The sequence below is a fragment of the Elaeis guineensis genome, chromosome 10 (genome assembly GCF_000442705.2).
Source record: "Elaeis guineensis isolate ETL-2024a chromosome 10, EG11, whole genome shotgun sequence".
Classification (NCBI taxonomy): domain Eukaryota; kingdom Viridiplantae; phylum Streptophyta; class Magnoliopsida; order Arecales; family Arecaceae; genus Elaeis; species Elaeis guineensis.
Window position 1 is genome coordinate 63,545,095 of NC_026002.2, and position 15,205 is coordinate 63,560,299.

Consider the following 15,205-nt stretch of genomic DNA (forward strand, 5'->3'; position numbering starts at 1 on the left):
ACCCATTTGAATTCATGAGAAGGAACTTCTCATGAATTTTTTCCTCACGCCAAGCCTTTCTCCATGCCCCACTTTAATGTGCCAAATGAATGGATAAGGATGATTGGTTGGCCATTCAAATTCAAAATAAAGTTTGAATTTAAATGGGCAATCAATCTTTGCACGTTATCCCTTTTTTTACACCCTATTTATTACATGAGAAAAGGTTTCTCATGAAATCACTCCATGCATAATTTAAGCCATGCCTCACGCCTTTAGTGGATAAGGGATGAGTTGGTGTCCATTTGAATTCAAAATTTGATTTGAATTCAAATGTGCAATTACTCATCTTTATCCTTTCTTTTGGATAAGATGTTTGACGTTGTTATAAAAGGAGGAGAAGAGTGGGGTATGCAAGAAGAAGAAGATTTTTGAAAAAAAATTTTGGGGTGTGAGGAAGTCTTATGCGTGAAAAGAAAGTCCAAATCCTTCCAAGAGAAAAAAAAAGAAAGAAAAAAAAAAGTGGGTGCAAGATTTTTGATGAGTTCCCTAGAGTTTTAGCCTGGGGTTCGGGAAGTGAGAAAGTGAGCTACGAATATCGTGAGCCCACAAAATCTTAGAAAGATCATCAACATCCTCTCAAGCATGTCTGTTGATGATTCGGAGCATTCAAAGAATCGATAGACATCGATCGAAGGAGTTCGATCAGCATCGACCGTCAAAAGGGCTCTACAACGAGCTAGCACTCGTGAGGAGTCGATCAGATCGGGAGCTTCGTGTGGATGATCTGCAGAGGCCAGACACACTGTGTGGCTGCATCACGATGATCAGACTCTTCCGATGGTCATCAGATTGCGGCGATCTACTACCCGCACAAAGGTATTGTGTTCTGAACACATTATAATAAAGTGTTTATTGTTCAAATTTGAATTTCAAATTTAAATGCATGCATGCTATATATCATATTTAGATCCTAGTATAGGATAAATTTATGTTAATTAATTAGATTAATTAATATTTTTTCACTGTAAAATCATGATTTTGAAAAAGTTTTAAAATTATCATTTTACCCCTAAACTGAATTTTTCCACAAGATCAAATCTAAAATCACCATACAAGATCTATGACATGAATTAATATGCATATATGTACATCTAAAATTTAAAATTTAATAAATATAGATCATATCTATTTTATATTTAGATCATATTGATGCGTAGTCGTTGATAGTACTAAAAATAACTCTACTCACTACGTAGGTAGGATGAGTCGAGATCGTATCCTCAGGGATCTTGGGCTAAGTTGAGATTGTAAAATAAAAGAAAGAAGCGTTGTTTTGATTTAAAAAATAAATTATCTTAAAATTGATGTAATTAAAAAATAAAGAGCTCGAGAGTTTTGAGTTAATTTTACACTAGTAGAGTTGTATCTCTTTTTTTTTTAATTAAATAGATACGATTAATCTTAAAAAAAATATCTATCTTTTCTCGGCATACCCCGTACTCGTAGATCACGGTGCATCTCCGAAAAGTACTAGGTAAACAACTCTTCTTTTCTTGGCACACCCCGTACCCATAGATCATGGTGCGTCTCCAAAAAGTAAAAGTTATTCCTAATATTAATCTAACAGGAAAGCATAAATAAAAGTATATGAAAGAGAGCAAATAAAGAACTCATGACGATTTAAATAAAAAGCATAATCTTTATTGCATATAAAGAAATACAAGAAAGTTTAGAACAATAAACCCACTCTGTGTCATTACAAAATTTCTTCTCCACTCCCGAGACTGCTAGCCTAGCTGCTCATGGAGTAGTCCCTTTCTCTTCCTCTATGCAAGGCTCTAGAAGGATTTCTGGGATGATCCTCAAATGGGAGTACAAGAGCCTTTTTATAGGTGTTAGGAGGGATGAGTTTTACATGATGTTCAGATGTGGGACTAAAGAAAATACTAAGGACTAAAAGATGGATGGATGAGATAGAAAGATCACAAGCAAATAAAAAAAATACAAATTCTTCCTCTTGAAGTATTTCCAAGTATCATATTTTTCCTTTAATGAGCATCTGTTCGCCACTGTGTCCGCCAGCAAAAACTCCCCACACCCCACCATGCTGTGCACCCGTGCCCACCTGCCGTGCACCCGTGCCCACCTGCCGTGCACCCGTGCCCACCTGCCGTGCCCCTGCGCTCGCGATGCCACGCCCCCGCGCTCGCGCACCCGATGCCGCACGCCCGCGATGCCGCGCCCGCACCCGCGCACAATGCCTCGTGGAAATGCTCCTTTTTTATTACAAAAAGAAACTTTGTTTCTTTAAAATGACGCCTATATCTTTTTTGGGTTCCTTGCATAGTATCTTCATTTTCTATAATACCGTATGCATCCTTCTTTTATTTTAATTTTATTTTAAGTCCAATTTTCTTCAAACTTGAGTCTTTTTGATCTGCAAATTAGACTCTTTGTATCGACGATCACTTTCCTATAAAATATAAAAAGAAGCATCAAATTCTTAATAAATAAAATAAATTAAATATAAGTTTCTACTTTAAATGACTTAAATTAAGTGTTTATCACATATCTAAATATTAATTGAATTCAAAACTTCATACTTGAGTATGGATAGCAGATCATCACAACCAAAATCCATAGTACTTGATTCTTCATAATGTTTGGCAGCCACACACGCGTCCGGCCTCTACGGGTATCTATATGAAGTTCTTGTACTGATCAATCTCCCCGAGAGTGCTAGCTCACGAAAATACCATGCATTAGCTGATCTAAAAGAAATCATGAAGATAAAGAATAAGGAGACCCTCTCCTTTTTTTTTTGGATCTACACATTAGATCTCTACAATAGAGATCATGAGAAAAATTCTTTCTTCTCAATTCTCCCACGCACAAGAGAGAACTTTTCTCTCTTCCTTTCATGCCTTTAAGAAGAATTTTTTTCTCTAATTTTTCATGATAAAAATCAGATTTAATCTAATTTTTTATGCTGAAAATTATATAGATTCTTGAGCCCTAGAAAAATTTAAAAGAGAGACCCAAGAGAAGAACCGTTCTTCTCTCTTTTTTCTTCTTGATCTAGAACTTTAGGAAGCCCCAAATGCCCAACCATATTTTTTTGATATTTTTTTCTAAATTTTTATCTTAAAAATTAAATTTAATTTAATTTTTATCTTAAAAAAATAGAAAAAATATCTAAAAGAAGAACTCCTTCTTCAAGGCTATGCACAAGAAAGAAGACCATTCTTCTTCCTTGATCTAGAACTCTAGGGAGCCCCAAATGTCCAACCAGATTTTTTTGATATTTTTTCTCTAAATTTTTATATTAAAAATTAGATCTAATATAATTTTTATTCTAAAAAAAATATAAAAAAAAATTGAAAGAAGAACTCCTTTTTTTCAAGGCTGCGCATAAGAAAGAAGACCCATCTTCTTTCTTGATCTTTTTTTCTTTGGGAAGAACTTTTCTTCTCCAATTTTTTACTGCATAACCAACAGAGAAGTCTCTTTTTTGATGTCCAAAAATTAGCAAGCAAAGCCTCACAAAAATCTCTAAAAAGAAGAGAAGAAAGAGGATGTTGGCATGAGGGATGTTGGGGCATCCAACTCTTGGATGCCCCCTGCTTATTTTTGGGCAACAAGAAGGGAGGGATGCCTCCTTTTTCATGAAAAGAAGAGAGGAAAGGGGTGTGGCACTTCTTCATGGGGCGTGAGAGTTTTTCTTGATGAAAGGGTTGTGGCGTGGAGATTAAATATCACATGGGTTGGTTTGGGTTTAGTCCTATTCCAAATAGGATTCAAGATTTTGATCAAATTTTAACTAATTTCTAACTAACTTAGAAATTAGTTATAACAAATTAACTAATTAGGTCCTAGCCCAATTATGAAACATATTAGGCTCCAATCGATTTTGAAATTAGTTAGATTAAAACCTTATTGATCCAGAGGTTGATTCTTGATGGAGATCAGGGAAGCTATTTGATAATAGGACTTGATCCAATCAAGCCTATTATCCAATAGGATTAGATCTAATTCAATCTTATATAAATAATTAAATTATATTCATGCATCTCTGAGATCAATTGGAACAAGTCTTATTATTCAATAGGGATACATCCAATCAATAAAAAACCAATCTAATTGAATCCAGTTCAATTAGATCTAATCCAATCTCCATTGCTCAATCAAATTAAGTCAATTAATAATTATATTATTAATTAATTATTCTTCTAATTTACTAACTATTAGTAAATAATTTATTGTAATATTTATAAAAAATTAATCATCAATTAAATTGATAATTAAATTCTTTAACGATTTATAATCATCGATCAGTCATTTGATCAGACAGGTACTTCTATGTGTGTGACCCCATAGATTCAAACCTAAGTCGCTAATATAAAAATAATTTTTGTACTAATCAATGTAACCATCTAGCAATGAAATCCGACATCTGGATAGACTGAATGTATGCCTAGCAACACTCTAGAACCCATATAGATATAGTTACCATATAATTCATTCTTTTGACACTTGATGCTCAAGGATGACTTTGGGTTAAACTGTCAACCCAGGATGAGTGGTCCATATTGTGTCTCAACCTCAAAAATTCTGTGACTCCTCACTAGGACTACTTTGGTCAAAATTTTGCTGAATTAAAACACAATGATGCATCATCTCCAATTTTACTTGGAGCAGTTAATCCCATCTTGACTCGCACTCAGACTTCACAAGTACTTAACTGTACCCAAAAATCTTTCATTACTGAATTAAAAATTCGAATAGTCCAGCATCAAAGCACAGTGAGTTGCTTACAAGTCACCAAAACAGTCTCAGATCAAAGGGATACATACCCATATCCCATCAGAGCAGTCCTTGACAGCAGAGTGCTCCAGAAGTGGTCATACTCAGTGAAATATACTCTTACATATCATCCGTATTCTATACACGTGTCACTATACGTCTTGGTTAAGAGGACAACCAACTAATATGATACAAAACGACCTACACTCAATATAATTATCATCCTTGTAACAATTGTATCGTTTGGTTGCGAGCAGGATTTAAGAACCATATGATAAATCCTCCTTTATCATTTTGGTAGTAGTTCTAAGGACTTCATCATAATATATGAGTTCTATTTTGAAAGATGTATTCCTTATAATGAATCTGTCAGATAATATTTATCATTTTATAATTCATATATTTGTATGGAGCACAATCATCTACAACCTAGATAATTGGCTTTAAGACATATTTTTCAATAAAATGCACCACAACAAGATAAAGACGACATCTGTATGGGTTTCAAAAGGAGCTCATGATTGTATCATCATCATCTTCATCTGAAAAATCATGCGCAGACATCTATTTGAAAAATCTCTTTATATCTCCTGTCATTTAAACGCCAAGCGAGTGCTTCCATAGCCCAACCAGAGCTCGAAATAGGGAGTAGGAGGATATGTGTTGGAAAAATTTTAGAGTGGGATGATAATATGAAGAGATTGAAAGATATCCAGCCTATTAAGCCTGTGCCAATACATCTCACCCATACAAGCAATCGACCATAACTTGCTTATCCAAGCCCGACAATTTCAACTAAAGGCTGTCCGACCCCTGGTCGGCCAGTATCTTTGACTGATCTCTCATCGAGTAGCTCTTAGCATCAATTTTTGATCGTTTATAATTTAGTGTTGACTCCTAGTCAGCCAATATACAGTTCCGACTCATCATCGGCCAACATCGAGCCCTGATCAACCTGAACCAATCAAATCAAAATTCAAAAAGCTGACACTAATCAGATAACAACTGTCAGAGAGCAGATAAAAAAAGCATGATCTCTATGATACGAAAATCTCTCGAACAATTGGCGTATTATGCAAAATCTATCTCAAGTCTCGCATAATCGGGTCAGCCCACCTGCCAACCATAGCTTCGACCTCTATCTATAAAAAGAAACAAAAAGATGACCCCAGGCATGTAACATTTTCTAAATCCCATGCTCCTCTATCTATTAGTTCTACTAGCTGACTTGAGCGTCGGAGGGTCTCCATCAGAATACTTTTCAGTCTGAACTTTTTGTAGGTACGTCACTTGGAGGTCCTGTTCACACCTGCAACTCCAGCAAATTTGGTGTCAATGAACTTTAGCACCAACAGGCGTCATTTTGATTAGGATGTTGCTTATATTGGAGTATTGATGTATTAGAAAATAATTCTGGATTTATAGTGTTGTTTATCAATTTGATTTTGTATTGATTAGCCTTAAACTCTAAGTAACTCACTTACTGAATTGTTTATTTTTTTTGTAATGTGTTGGAGATCTTTATCTTAATCCTTAATGATGATATTTGTTTAAGAATTTTACTTTGTTAAGTGACAATATCTTATGTCAATTTAAATCATTTTACTTGATAAATTCTCTTGATGGTACTCTTACGTGAAAAAAGAGACAAGAGCCTTTGTGAATCACAAAATAATAATAATAATAATAATAATATAAACCGGTAAACCCAACCAAATCAGATCATTTAAATCATGTTGGTTTGGTTTCAATTTTCTATTGATCCGGTTTGGTTTCTAGAAATGTCAAGCCATTTAAGATTGGTTCGACTTAGGTTTGAGCATGAAATCGATCCAAACTGGACCATACTCACCCATATGTACTAGTGGACTTCATGAGAATTTTTTATGATACAACCTTGTTAGTCTTCCTTGGAATAGGATGAATTATCAAGATATATGGAAAAAAAAAACTTTTCCATGATTTCAAGTTTACTTTTTGTGCTATTTTTCTCAGCTTAGGTGCAGGGGTAAATCATGCCAATGATCGGATAGAAATAAAGAAAAGATTATGGTATAAAGTCCATGGTTGCTAATGTCGAGGTGGTGTGCATAACTTTTTTGATTATTCTCTGATACTGCTCTGTTTTCATTAGATTGGAATAGACCTTTGTCTCTGGATTCCAACGTTAAACAGCAGAACCTATTATTCTTATTTATCTTTGGACTATCAGTTAGCCGTATTCACTCATTGAACTTCTCGATCCAAACTATCTCTTCCGGTCATGATTAAAATTTAAGTCCAACCATACTTAAAGATTGTGATCCTTTCGCTATTCTGGAACCTAAATAATTGCATCTTGGTTATGGAATTAATTGATGCGTCGTAGCATTTTCTTATCTTTCGGTCAACATGAGCATCCAAAGAGTTGCATTTCCTGCTCTTTCACATGTGTATTACTGATGACCCGATTAAAAAATACCAACCATACGGCCTGAGATTCCACTTTTCTTTTCCTTCTAGTAATGCACTGAAGTTAAACAGCACATCTGATTCCTTCTTCCACCACTTGACTTTGCTCTAAGGTGGGCACCTTAAGAAAGTTTAGTTGTTTTCACAATTGAATACTCTTCCTCATCATTGTGTAGCCTAGCGCACCTTCTCCCTAGGCTACTCACTGGAAGTTGATTTAATATATACTACTAAAGACCTAGCAACTTGTGGCATTTCCACATTAGTGCTTGAGCCAATATGAAGCTTTACCGGCAGTGTGTCGGCTGCCACGGTCTAGATCGTGCAAATGGCAACCTAATGATACAAGCTATGCTTTTGATGTCGTTCGGAAAGCCAATGCAATTGATGCCGCTAGCAAGATATGGGTTCTTGCATACTACTACCCATCAAAGAGAATCATATTGTCTTAAAGGGCAATCTTAGTGGAGCTTATAGCCTCGATTTGGGGCCGACAGGCATCCAGACAGCTAAACAGACTCCACCTCTATGGAGCCTCTATTGCTCCTTTCAAGACCATGCCTTTGTCGAAAGGTAGATTCTGGTCCTTCTTTAGTTCCTCTCCCAGTCTAGAATAAGAAAGCAGTCTTTTGTTTGGGTGGTCCTGCTGCCTTTTTGTTCTTGATCCATAAAAATATATGGAAATCAAGCAGCTAATGGGAAGGCATATCATTCATTACCGCTTCTGAAGCCAGTGTACTTGAAAGCATTAGGGTTGCATGTGGAAACGTCTCCCATCCTTTTGTAGGGATTAACAAAATATTTAAGACCGATAGTGGGCAATGAAGAGCTTTCTTTAAACATAATCTGGTAATATGGCAAGCATGAGCATGGACTGTTACAACCCTATTGTGACTAAACTATATGCTTATAAATAATTAGTGGCGGTTTAACCTTCTTCTCATCAAAAACTATGGCAGGCATGAAAGTGTTTCATATGCTAAAGCAGAAGCTTCTCCCTTGCTCTTTCCATTGCCAAGTCCCGTATAGGTCGTCTTCAGTGGTCCATCATCCCAAATTATGATATCGATATGCAAATTCTTGACCGATATATCTCAAACCGAATAAGGTGCAATTACTTCTATTTTACCATTAGGTTTCATTTTTGAAGTCCCGCATGTAGCATGCTTTTATTATATAAAAGCCTAAAGAGACTCAGATTTTGATTATGATTTCTTCAGAAGATGCTTGGTACTTCTGGAAAAGAAGGCAGACATGTGAAGGAAGCCTTTGTCCAAAGGTAGATATTCTGGTCCTCTTTAACAGAACAAGAATGCAGTCTTTCGTTTGGATGGTCCTGCTGCCTTTTTGTTCTTGATCCATAAAAATATATGGAAAGCAAGCACCTGAGGAAGGCATATCAAACATTACCGCTTCTGAAGCCAATGTACTTGAAAGCATTATGGTTGGATGTGGAAAGGTCTCCCCATTCTTTAGTAGTGATTAACAAAATATTTAAGACCGGTGGTGGACAATGAAGATCTTTCTTTAAACATAATCTGGTAACGTGGCAAGCATAAGACACTGTTTCATATAACAAAATAAGCTGTGGAAATTTTCAGACTTATCCATTCAAGCCTGCAGGTAATAACATCTAAGAAGGGAGAAGATAACTCTGGCTCTGACATGGCTTCTGTAAACCGACTTGAAGAAAAACAGATAAACTGAGTTCCAATATGTTTCCGTTGTCTGTCTTAGTGTAGAAGCTACTTTGCGCTATTAGAACTTTGCTGATGGGCAAAGTATAATCTATAGCGCATGCTAATATAATTATGTCCTTATACACCTATATAGTTTTATAATATCTATTTATATAGATCCATAAGTTAGGTATTCCCTAACTCTTTGCATCAAAAAAAAACCTATGGAAATTTTCAAACCCCTCCAAAGCAACCTTTCTTGTCGGAAGCCATCGGCCGGGTAGGAAGAGTGGGGGCGTGGGGGTGGTGATGGGGTGTGGATGGATGGATCAATCCGTCATGAGGTACTCGCCAGAACCTGGGCACAATTAAGTAAAAATCCCACCTTTTGGCAAGAGGCAGCACACGAGCTCGATAGCGGGCTAAAGCTAAGAAAAAGGACGGGCTTTTGATCGATGAACCCCTGCACCACTTTAGCTCTCTCCCAAGTTCCATCTTAGTTGGTGTATACCAAAAGATTTGGATTCTTACCAAAAAAAAGAAAAAAAAGATTTGGTTTCATCCGGCTGGTCCAAAGGCCACCCACATGAAGAAAAAGAGACAGTGGAATTAAAATAAAATTAACTTCTATTAATATAGTTTTTGGAAATTCTTTAAAATAAAAATAATATCTGTTACTATTTGTCGTGGAGCACCACACTCTACAGTGCATAGTAATGTACTGTGTCTATCGTCGGATGAACAGCTGCACATGACAGCAGACTGTACAATGCACACTATACGGTAATAGGCACTGTCTATCATACGATGGACAACCATATGCAGAAGCAGACTATAAAATATTTGCCGCACGTGGCTGTGTGCATGCCATCCATCGCACAATGCACCACCCACGCTCAACAGACAGATACTGGTATTGCTCGTGCTTCTTCTACTACTATGAGTACTAACTAATCCACCACTTCTCTCTCTCTCCCACCAGTTGGATGACTTTTACGAGAGAAGGTTCCCGGAGAAATTGACAGAAAAGTTGGCCCAGAGCTCCTCATCATAACACTACTCTTCCAACTCAGCCTCCAGCGCCACCAGCATTTGCCTGCACCAGTCTCCGTTGCCGTTGGTGCTGCCGCCGTTTGCAGTGCTCTGGGCTTGGTCAGTGTTGTTCTAACTGCTATAGCAATCGTCGTTGTTCTCCGTGACCTCTGCCAAAGCTTCCGGCTCTGTTGATATCTCGGTCTCGCCATTCCTTGCAAACCGGCCTCGAACTCTCAGCCGGCTGTCGGCCAGCGTCTTCCTGCATGCATACTGAAGACGAAATGACGAAGTCAAGAATGGAGTGGTAAAAGATAATTGTATAGAAGAATGAAAGCAATGAATCAAAATCATGAGAAAAAGGTGATTCATACAGTGATCTTCCCGTGGAAATTCCTCTGGTTGCGCTTGCTTCGATACTTCTCGATCTTCTTCTTGCGCGCCTCCGAGTTGCAACGCCCGACCCTCCCTGGGATCGCCATGCCTTCCTGGTTGCAATTGTCACCAGGTGCTTGCTTCCCATTCATCCCCTGTTCCTGTTAATTTCATACACAGTGGGAAAATCCAATCTTTTTAGCGATACATGAATCGAGATGAGATTTTGAGGAATGGGAACTATTGTAGACCTATATCTCGGCCTTGGCTACAACATCCTCAGCTCCGGCCGAGCTATGGAACATGGGTGCCCACTGGATATATGCATATATGATAAGGATGAAGGTCGTCAGATATACCCCATCAGTAGAGGTTTACGATCCTTCAGTATTGGACGATCTATTTTAGATCGTTCTTGGCCAACCTATTCAAGATTGCCTGAAAACAACATGCACCCTACAGTCTCCATGACTTCGGCTTTAGACGACCTACTATAGCTCCTACATTATCGACCAATCTCAAGTAGCTTGCGGCCAACATCTGCTCCGCGAACTCTACAACCTCGACATCAGACGATCTATTATAGCTCATCTGTAGCCGAGCTATAGTTCTTATTATCAGATTCATCTCTCTCTTAAATTAAAAAAATTCAGAGAGAATGAAATTCTTCCATGATCGAGTATCCCGTAAAAAAAAAATATCTTAACCAAATCAATCTATGCAACAAATCCAGAAAGCTATCCAGATCCTAAAATGGATATGACTTCAACTCCTCTTCTATAAATAAAGGGGCTCTAGAACCCTTAAAGTAAGTTCTCCACTCTTCGTTCTCTCCTTCTCATTATTCTCCATCTCCCGATTTGAGTGTCAAAGGATCTTCACAGGAGAATACCCCAGTGAAGACTTTTTGCAGGTACTCGAGTGGAGCTCCAGTGGCAGTTTCTTCCTCGGCCATCTCCACCTCGACAGTCGAGCTTAGGCAGGGAGATCAGGAGCAACACTTAGTGCTAGAAAAAGGGCATCGACTAGTTTTGAGGTCATATTTTGAGAGGAGAGAGCTCACTACCAGTTGTCATGAGGATCTGAAGGGGTGCATCCAATGCGTCGCAACGCTCTAATGGTAGATAGCCAATATGTCCCACTGACCAATGCACCACTACTGTCGATCCAGGAGAACCCCCCACCAGCAGTACCGATAGTCTTCAACGACCAATATAATAGCCTTGTCCAGTAGGTGCAGGCATTTTCGGCTATAGTGAGAGGGATGCAATAAAACATAGAACCATGTTCCGTCATGGAGAATCCACAGTCGATCAAAGGAAGATCAGCAGCCCAACCTCCCCATAGTTTAAGGGCAGGGGCCAGTCATCATAGCCGACCTAATAGCCCACTTCGCCATAGATCTAGGCTATCGCCTACCCTGATTTCGAGGAGGGATTCTACTTCGGGTCATGTTTCTCCTCAGTACCATCCAACTTAGGAGGATGACTTGAAAAGAAGGCTCCAAGAAATACATCAGCGGATCGACGCGCTACAGGCACCGAGGCAGTCAGATGATGACCTGAGATTCAACATTGACTCGCCCTTCACACAGAAGATTATGAACGAACCCCTACCACCTCGATTCAAGATGCCCCAGATGGAATCGTATGACAGAACTGCTAACCCCGTGGATCATCTAAAGAACTTTCGATCTCTCATGCTTTTGCAAGGGGCTAATGATGCCACTCTCTTCCAAGCTTTTTCTTTGACTCTAAGGAAGACAGCTCATCATTGGTATTCTAATCTACAGTCGAACTCCGTAGACTTTTTCCATCAGTTGAACTAGTTGTTCATTGCGCACTTTATCGGCAGCCGCTGACAGTGCCGCAACTTGAATTTTCTCGTGAGTATCAAGCAGAGGGAGAATGAACTCCTCTAAGATTATATTAACTGATTCAATACTGCAATCTTGGAAGTTTGGAATCTAGATCAGTCTCTGACAATGACCGCATTGAAGGCCGAGCTTCTTCAGAACGACCTCCTCTTCTTGCTCAACCTAAACTATCCAAGAGACTTTACTAAAATGCTAGAATGGATGGAGAGGTATGCTCAAGCCAAGGAAGCTTGAAATCGGCAAGAGGAGAACCCCGATAGTAGATCACAGCAGAACATTGGATAAGAGAAAAAGAAGGATTATCGGTGAGTATAGCATCGATGCATGGAACCAAGATCTCGCCATTCTCAGACCCCACCTCGGGAAAACTAACCTAGATCCCCCATAGCACCAGCAATCTCGAACCCCTCTATGGAGATCCACTACTTTACTCCACTGAACACTCTCTGAGCCCAAATCCTCATGGAGATAGAGCGACAGGAGGAGCTCCCCCAATCGAAGAGGATGCTCCTCCCAGCATGGGCAAGAAATTCGAGGAAATATTACAGGTACCTCCGAGACCATGGACACGTTGCGGAGGAACGCTGGCAACTCAAGGAGGAGATTGAAGCACTCATCCGATGTGGATGCCTTCGGTGGTATGTTGATGAACGAAGGATCCCAACAAACACACACGATGAGCCTCCTCGACAAGAAGATCTCCACAGAAACCCAGCTGAAGATAAGGATCCGAAGATGAGGAAGATCAATGATGAGATCACCTTCTTCGAAGCCAATCTAGATGGAATAAAATATCCACATGACGACCCCATAGTTGTTTCTTTGAATATTGCTAATTATGATATACATCAAGTCTTAGTAGATAATAGAAGTTCAGTTAATATTTTATTTTATGATGCATTTATTCATGTTGCTCTTGATCTCTCTGCCTGAGGTCGGCTGTCGAGGTGGACATGGCCAAGAAAGAAATTGCTACTGAAGCACTGCCCAAGTACCTACAAAAAGTCCTCACCGGGGTATTGGCCGAGCTATGGAACATGGATGCCCATCAGATATATGCGTGTATGATAAGGTTCAAGGTCATCGGATATATCCCATATGTAGAGGTTTGCTACCCCTCGGCATTGGACAATCTATTTTAGATCATTTTTGGCCGACCTATTCCAGATTGCCTAAGACCAACATGCACCCTACAATCTTCATGACCTCAGCTTTAGACGACCTACTATAGCTCGCACATTGCCGATCAATCTCAGGTAGCTTGCAGCCAACACTTGCTCCATAAACTCCACAACCTCGACATCAGACGATCTATTATAGCTTATCTATAGCCGAGCCATAGTTCTTATCACCAGATTCATCTCTCTTCTAAATTGAAAAAATTCAGATAGAATAAAATTTCTCCACGATTGAATCTCTCATAAAAGAAAAATATCTCATCCGAATCAATCTACGCGATAAATCTGAAAAGCTATCCAGACTTTAAGACGGATATGACTCCGACTCTTCCTCTATAAATAAAGAGACTTCAGAATTCTCAAAGTAAGTTCTCTACTCTCCGCTCTCTCCTTCTCATTATTCTCTCTCTCCTGACTTGAGCGTCGAAGGGTCTTCACTGGAGAATATCTTGGTGAGAACTTTTTGAAGGTACTTAGGCGGTGCTCCAGCGCCAGTTTCTTCCTCGGCCATCTCCACCTTGGCAGCCAACCTTAGGCAGAGAGATCAAGAGCAATAGGAATGAAAAAGGGAAGGTGATGCCTTTAGTTGCCTGGAGATCACCGGTGCTTAAGACGCACCTGACGGGGATAGCATTGAAGTCCAGGTGGTCATGAAAGGAGGAGGAAGAGGGCGACCATGGCTGCTGTGGTGGGTGGTGGTGGTGCTGGGGGGATGAGAAGAAGGGCTACTTGTTGGACAGGTCAAGAATGCTGAGGTGGAGCGAGTGGGAGTTAGCGCTGCTACTCTTGTGGAGACAATAAGAAGAGAAGATGAATATGATGGAGAAGAGGAGAAGAGAGGAGGATGGGAGCCACCGACATCGTATACGGCCTGAGGGGTGGTGGAGGAAGAGTAGGGAAACATCGCTTTGGGTGGTCTTTTGGGGCAAATCTTTGGCTTTTATAAGGGAGGAGACAAGGACACAGAAGGTGCAGGCTTTGAGGGGTTTTTATAGGATCCTCTGCAGTACTTGTGATGCACTGCACATGCATCGTGCACACCATCTCGTAAAAAAGAGAGGAATAAGAATCAGGAGCCAAAAAAAGGAAAGGCCAGGGTAAACCTAGAGCATATGGACTGTGGATAGCATGCAATTTGAATACAAAGGGAAGCGTCACATGTTATCCCATGGTGCAATTGGACTACATCAAATCTCATGGTGGATAACACGCCACTACCCCTTGTATTTCACCAATTCTCGATTGCATGCTATCCATCGCCCATATGCTCCAATATTTTTCCTAATTCACTTGCACTTGGTGCATGCAATAATTGTTGGATTTGTGTCACACACATTAGAGGTTCCTTTCTGATCTGATGGTTGATTATGAGTCTTATCTATCTGGGACTCTATGATTGAGAATTAAGATTCTCTAATCATGAGTTCCACACATTTTGGGTACCGGGGTCAAAATTTTGAATTTCAAATTTTGAATTTGAAATTTGAACTCTTTGATCAGGGTTTCATATCGATGGTCTCTGATGCCTGATTGCCTATCGGATTTGGACTCAATATTTATGAGAGATTTTATTAATAATTTAATCACTAATTAACTCAATTTGATTGAGTAATTATTTTTGGATCAAGTCCAATTGAATTGGATTCAGTTTGGATTGACCCGATTAGGTTAAATGTTGACCTAATCGCTAAGGTGGTTTAGTCTCTGATTTGATCAGGGGTTAGGTTTAGTTAATTCTTGATTTGATTAGAATTTTATTGAGCCTAATTAAGCCTAATTATGTTGGGTTTAATCTGGTCTAATTGTGCTTGACCTATTTTAAACTAGGT

The 15,205-nt window shown here is 39.2% G+C and overlaps 1 pseudogene; it reads right to left on the reverse strand.

The window, feature by feature from the left end:
* Window positions 1-9,908: 9,908 nt before the first annotated feature.
* On the reverse strand, window positions 9,909-14,280 carry LOC105035978 (uncharacterized; annotated as a pseudogene).
* Window positions 14,281-15,205: the final 925 nt, after the last annotated feature.